The following is a 6,910-nucleotide window of genomic DNA, read 5'->3' on the forward strand; positions in this document are numbered from 1 at the left end:
ACCCTCGCACGAGGGCTTGCACGGCCCCTTGCACAAGGGCTCCCACCTTCGCACGAGGGCTTGCACGGCCCCTCGCACGAGGACTCACACCGACCCTCGCACGAGGGCTTGCACGGCCCCTTGCACAAGGGCTCCCACCTTCGCACGAGGGCTTGCACGGCCCCTCGCACGAGGACTCACACCGACCCTCGCACGAGGGCTTGCACGGCCCCTTGCACAAGGGCTCCCACCTTCGCACGAGGGCTCGCACGGCCCCTCTCCCAGCCGCTCACATCCGGGGCTCCTGCTCCCCGCCGGGGCACCCAGGCATCCCCCTGCCCCCCCCCCAGCCGACACGAGGACCCAGGCGTCCGGGCCGGGAGTGGGAAGGGGGCGAGGATATTCCCCACCTCCAGGGGGCCCAGGCGTCCGGGCCCCCCCCCCCCACCAGACCCTTCCCGGAGCCCCCGGGAGGAGCCGCAGTTTCCGGATAGGAAACTCCGAGGCCTCATCAGAGCCGGGGGAGGCGAAATCCCCGGGGGGGGGAAACGTCACGGCGGGAGGGGCCCAGGCGTCCGGGAGCCCGGCCCCGCCCCCCCGCCACCCTGGGCCACCCAAGGGACCCAGGCGTCCGGGAGCCCAACCCTCTGCCCAGCTTTGAGTTCCCGGACGCCTGGGCCCCCGCGGGCAGCACCCGGATGCCTGGGTCCCTTCCCAGCCCTGGGGGGGCTGGGCAGGCCCCGGATGCCTGGGTCCCTTCCCGGCCCTCTCCCTTTCTCCTCCCCCCACCCCGTCTGCCTCCCTCCATCTCCCTCCCCCTTTCCTCTCTTTTTCCTTCCCTCCCTCCTTCCTCTCGCTCTCCTCCCTCTTCTTCCTCCCTCCTTCCCTTTTCCTCCCTCCTTCCCTCTCTCCTCCCTCCCTCCTTCCTTCTCTCCTCCCTCCTTCTTTCCACCCTCCCTCCGTCCCTCCCTGCTTTCTTCCCTCCCTGTCTGCCTCCCTCCTTCCCTCTCTCCTCCCTCCATGCCTCTCTCCTCTCTCCTTCCCTCTCTCCTGCCTCCTTCCCTCTTTCCATCCCTCCTCTCTTCCTCCCTCCCTCCTGTCTCCTCCCTCTTTCCATCCCTCCTTCCTCCCTCTTTCCTCCCTCCCCTTTTGCACCCCCCCTCCTGTCTCCTCCCTCCCTCTCTCTTTCCATCCCTCTCTTCCTCCCTCCCTCTCTCCTCCTCCGTCTCTTTCCATCCCTCCTCCCCAGTGTCCCCCGGTGTCCCCAGCTCCCCCGGTGTCCCCTGGTGTCCCCTAGTCTCCCAGGTCTCCCCTGGTTCCTCCCAGTGTCCCTAGTTCTCCTGGTATCCCCCGATGTCTCCTGGTCCCCCCAGTGTCCCCCAGTGTCCCCTGGTATGCCCTAGTGCCACTGATCCCTCTGGTCTCCCTTGGTGGCCCCGGTGCCCCCTGGTCTCCCCCAGTGTCCCCCAGCATCCCTTGGTCCCCCGGTGTCCCCAGTTCTCCCAGTGTCCCCTAGTGTCCCCTGGTCTCCCAGGTGTCCCCCTGGTGCCCCCCGGTGTCCCTTGGTCCCCCCAGTGTCCCCTGATGTCCCTAGTTCTCCCGGTGCCCCCCGCTCCCCCCGGTGTCCCCAATGTCCCCTGGTCCCCCCGGTGTCCCCAGTGTCCCCAGTTCTCCCAATGTCCCCTGCCCAGTGTCCCCGATGTCCCCAATGTCCCCTGGTCCCCCCAGTGCCCCTCAGTGTCCCCAATGTCCCCTGGTCCCCCCCATGTCCCCTGATGCCCCCAGTTCTCCCGGTGCCCCCTGCTCCCCCCGGTGTCCCCAGTGTCCCCAGTTCTCCCAATATCCCCTGCCCGGTGTCCCTGATGTCCCCAATGTCCCCTGGTCCCCCCGGTGTGCTCCGATGTCCCTAGCTCTCCTGGTGCCCCCCGGTGTCCCCAATGTTCCCTGGTCCCCCCCAGGGTCCCCCGATGTCCCTAGCTCTCCCAGTGCCCCCGCTCCCACCGGTGTCCCCAGTGTCCCCTGGTCCCCTCCAGTGCCCCTGATGTCCCTAGCTCTCCCGGTGTCCCCAATGTCCCCTGGTCCTCCAGGTGTCCCTAGTTCTCCCGGTGTCCCCCGGTGTCCCCAATGTCCCCTGGTCCGCCCCGTGTCCCCCGATGTCCCTAGCTCTCCCGGTGCCCCCCACTCCCCCCCGGTGTCCCCAGTGTCCCCTGGTCCCCCCGGTGTCCCCCGATGTCCCTAGCTCTCCCCGTGTCCCCAATGTCCCCTGGTCCCCCCGGTGTCCCTAGTTCTCCCGGTGCCCCCTGGTGTCCCCCGATGTCCCTAGCTCTCCTGGTGTCCCCAGTGTCCCCTGGTCCCCCCAGTGTCTGCAGCTCTCCCGGTGCCCCCCACTCCCCCCCGGTGTCCCCAGTGTCCCCTGATCCCCCCGGTGTCCCCCGATGTCCCTAGCTCTCCCGGTGTCCCCAGTGTCCCCTGGTCCCGCCGGTGTCCCCCGATGCCCCCAGTTCTCCCGGTGCCCCCTGCTCCCCCCCCCCCCCGTGTCCCCAGGTCCCCCCGGTGTCCGCAGCTCTCCCGGTGCCCCCGCTCCCCCCGGTGTCGCCCGGCCGCGGGCTCTCCCCGCCCCCGGTGTCCCCGGTTCCCCGCGGTCCCGCCCCGTCTGGCCCGGGCTCTCCCCGCCCCCGGCCCCCCCGGCCCCGCCCGGCGGCCGCCCCGCTATAAGGCGCCGCCGCCGCCGCCGCCGCCGCCGCGATGCCGCCGCCCGCCGACGCCGAGAGCGGGGGGGAGGCGCCGCCGCCCCGGGGCCGCCGCCGCCTGCTGCCGCCGCTGCTCGCCGCGCTGGGCGCCGCCGCGCTGGGCGCCGCCGCCGCCGCCGCCGCGCTGCTGGGGCTGGGGCTGCTGCGCGCCCCCCCCGCGCCGCAGGTGGGCACCGCGCCGCCGCCGGGGGGGGGGGGGGCTGGGTCCTGGGGGGTCCCTCTGGCCCTGGCCCCGCCTGGCCCTCGGGGGGGGGGGGGTCCCTCTGTCCGTCCCTGCCGTCGCCTGTCCCTCGGGGCGGCCGCCTGGGTGTCCGTCTTGTCCATCCGTCTGGGTGTCTGTCTGTCTGTCCGGGTGTCTTTCCGTCCAGGTGTCCATCTGTCTGGGTGTCTGTCCGTCTTTCCGTCCGGGTGTCTTTCCGTCCGGGTGTCTTTCCGTCCAGGTGTCTTTCCGTCCGGGTGTCTTTCCGTCCAGGTGTCCATCCATCTGGGTGTCTGTCTGTCCGTCCGTCCGGGTGTCTTTCTGTCCAGGTGTCCATCCATCTGGGTGTCTGTCTGGGTGTCTGTCCAGCCATCTGGGTGTCCATCCATCCATCTGGATGTGTGTCTGAATCTCTGTCCATCCGTCCAGGTGTCCGTCCATCCGGGTGTCTCTCTTTCTGTCCGGGTGTCTGTCCGTCTAGGTGTCCGTCCATCCATCTGGGTGTCTGGGTCTGTGTCCATCCGTCCAGGTGTCCATCCATCCATCCGGGTGTCCATCCATCTGTCCAGGTGTCTGTCTTTCCATCAAGGTGTCTGTCCATCCACGTGTCCACCTGGGCATCTGTCCGTCCATCCATCCAGGTGTCCCTCCATCTGGGTGTCTGTCTGTCTGTCAGGGTGTCCGTCCTTCTGGATGTCCAGCTGAGCGTCCATCCATCCAGGGGTTCTTCTGTCTGTCCAGGTGTCCATCGGGGTGTCAGTCCAGGCTCTCTGTCCACCTGGGTGTCCATCCATCTGGGTGTCCATCCAGGTGTCTGTCCGTCCCAGTTGCCGTCCATCTGTCTGCACACGTGTGTCTGTCCTTATGTCCATCCGTCTGGGTGTCTGTCCACACATGTGTCTGTCCTCATGTCCATTCATCTGGGTGTCCCTCTGTTCAGATGTCCATCCATCCAGGTGTCCATCTGTCTGGGCGTCTGTCCATCCAGGTGTCCATATGTCTGTCCATGTGTCCATCCATCTGTCTGGCTGTCCACAGTCGTGTCCATCCTCATGTCTGTCCACCTGGGTGTCCATCCATCCAGGTGTCCGTCTGTCCAGGGGTTTCTCAAGGTGTCTGTCTATCCAAGTGTCCATGTATCCATGTGTCCATCTGGGTATCCATCCATCCAGGTGTCTGTCCATCCTGGTGTCTGTCTGTCCAGGAGTCCATGTGTCCAGGTCTCCATCCAGATGTTCATCCATCTAGGCGTCCGTCTAGGTGTCCATCCATCCGGGTGTCTGTCTGGGTGTCTGTCCCTCCAGGTGTCTGTCCACATCTCTGTCCGTCTGGGAGTCCATCTATCTGTCTGCCTGGGTGTCTGTCTGGGTGTGCGTCCGTCCAGGTGTCCATCTGGGTGTCTGCCTGTGTCTGCTGGGGGTCCATCCGCCTGTGCATCCATGTGTCCATCCCTCCCACCTCCTGTCTATCCGTCTGGGAGTCCACGTGTCCATCCTATCCATGCGTGTCCACCTACCTGGGACTCTCCCCTGGGGCCCAGGGCTGTCTGTCTGTCTGGTGCTCTCCCCCCTCCCCCAGGCCTCAGTTTCCCCGTCCCCAAAGGGGGCACATGGCCCTGTTGTCACCCCCCATCCTGGTGGCGGAGACCCCCCAAAATCCCCCCGGGAGCTCTGGAAAGTCCCCAAATCCCAAGCCGAAACCCTCCAGAGGCTCCAGACTTCCCCTTCTCCCATGATGGGGGTGGGAGGAACTGGGGACGCCTGGGCCCTTCCTGCTGACACCCGCTCTCCTTCCCCACAGGGTGCCACGGCCGCCCACGTGCTGCTCAGCGCCGGTAAGTGCCGGGGGGGGGGGGGACGGGGAAGGGGGGGGCAGGGGGTCGCTGGGACAGGCAGGAGCGGTCCTTCCTCCGGCGCCCGGCCCAGTCATCTCGAAAGCTCCGCATGGGGCGGGAGGGCGGCGCCTTCTCTGTTCCGACCTCAGAGGGGAAAAGGCGGCCCCAGGTCGGCTCATTCGGGGCCATCACGGAGCATCTTGTGGTCCCCGGGGCTGTCACAGGGTGTCCTCCATCCCTAGAGACGTCACGGGTTGTCCCCAGTCCCCCAGGGTCGTCACGGAGCATCCTCCGTCCCACGGTCCCCCGGGACGTCACGGGGTGTCCTCCAGCCCACAAGGCCATCACGGAGCATCCTCCGTCCCACGGTCCCCCGGGACGTCACGGGGTGTCCTCCAGCCCACAAGGCCATCACGGAGCATCCTCCGTCCCCCGGTCCCCCGGGACGTCACGGGGTGTCCTCCAGCCCACAAGGCCATCACGGAGCATCCTCCGTCCCACGGTCCCCCGGGACGTCACGGGGTGTCCTCCAGCCCACAAGGCCATCACGGAGCATCCTCCATCCCATGGTCTCCTCAGAGACATCACGGGATGTTCTCCATCCCACGGAGCCGTCATGGAGCATCCTCCATCCCACGGTCTCCTCAGAGACATCACGGGGTGTTCTCCATCCCACGGGGCTGTCACGGAGCATCCTCCATCCCACAGTCCCCAGGGATGTCACGGGGTGTCCTCCAGCCCATGAGGCCATCACGGAGCATCCCACAGTCCCCAGGGACACCCCCTTTGCCCCCCCCAAAACCAATCAGGTGCCCCATCCATGATTCCCATGGGCATCACAGCACCCATTTCCCACCGTCTCCCCCCTTTTCCACCCAGGCTCACGATGCCTTTTCCCCCCCGTTTTTCCCTGCTCTCTCCAGGCTCACTGGTGGTACCCTCGCAGCCGGCCTGGCGGTACGAGGAAGGCATCAACGGCGTCTTCGTCAGCGGGGACGTGCAGCTGACGGCGCAGGGGCTGCGGGTGGACGCGGGCGGGCTCTACCTCCTCTACGGCCAGTTCGCCCTGACGTGCACGGAGGCCACGTGTCCCGCCGGCACCGTGACGCTCCAGGTCTTCCGGGCCAGCTCCCAACGGCTGTTGCTGGCCGTGCCGTTGACTTTGACCCCGGGGCCGGGGCCGGCTCGCTCGGAGCTGACGCAAGCCGTGGGGCACCTGCAGGCCGGTGAAGTCCTCACGCTGAAGCTGACCGGTGAGCTGCCCGGGGACAGCTGGCAGCTGGCTCAGGATGACCGCGAGGGCAACTTCGTCGGCATGATCCGCATCGCCACCGAGTGACGTCCGGCGCCTGACACCAGCCGGCGGGGGACGGAGACACCCCCCTGCCCAGAAACTTTGGTCCAGAGACCACCCTGCACGGAGATCTGGGGCTGGAGACCCACCTGCATGGATATTTGGGGACATCAAGGGACCTTGTAGACCCCTGTCCCTGGATATTTGGGGCTGGAGACCCAACTTCCTGGAGACGTGGTGCTAGAGACCCACCTGCATGGAGATGTGGGGACATCAAGGGACTTTGCAGACCCCCCCCGTACAAAGACTTCAGTCCAGAGACCCCCCCCCGCCCGGAGACTTGGGGCTGGAGACCCACCTGAATGGAGACTTGGGGCTGGAGACCCACCCATATGGAGATCTGGGGCTGGAGACCCCCTGACTGGAGATTTGGGGACATCAAAGAACCTTGTAGACCCCTCCTTCCTGAAGATCTGGGGCTGGAGACCCACCATCCTGGAGATGTGGGGCTGGAGACCCCCTTGCTGGGAGATGTGGAGGCACCGAGGGACCTTGCAGATCCCCATCCCTGGAGATGTGGGGCTGGAGACCCACCTGCCAGGAGATTTGGGGGATCCCGGTGACACTGGGGGACCCCAGGGACCCCACTCACCCAGAAATTTGGGTCCTGAGACCTCACAATCCGGATATCTGGGAGTGCCCTGGGACCCCAAGCAGCCCCCACCCTCGATGCCTCCCTGCACCCATGGGTGCCCCAGCCACTCCCTGACCCCCCCCCCCAGCAGGCCTGAGGGGGGGGATCCCCTCTAATTTATTGCCAGGCACTTTAGCGCCCATTATTTATTGTCATTTAT

Source organism: Dromaius novaehollandiae, chromosome 33 (genome assembly GCF_036370855.1).
Source record: "Dromaius novaehollandiae isolate bDroNov1 chromosome 33, bDroNov1.hap1, whole genome shotgun sequence".
NCBI classification, from domain to species: Eukaryota; Metazoa; Chordata; class Aves; order Casuariiformes; family Dromaiidae; genus Dromaius; species Dromaius novaehollandiae.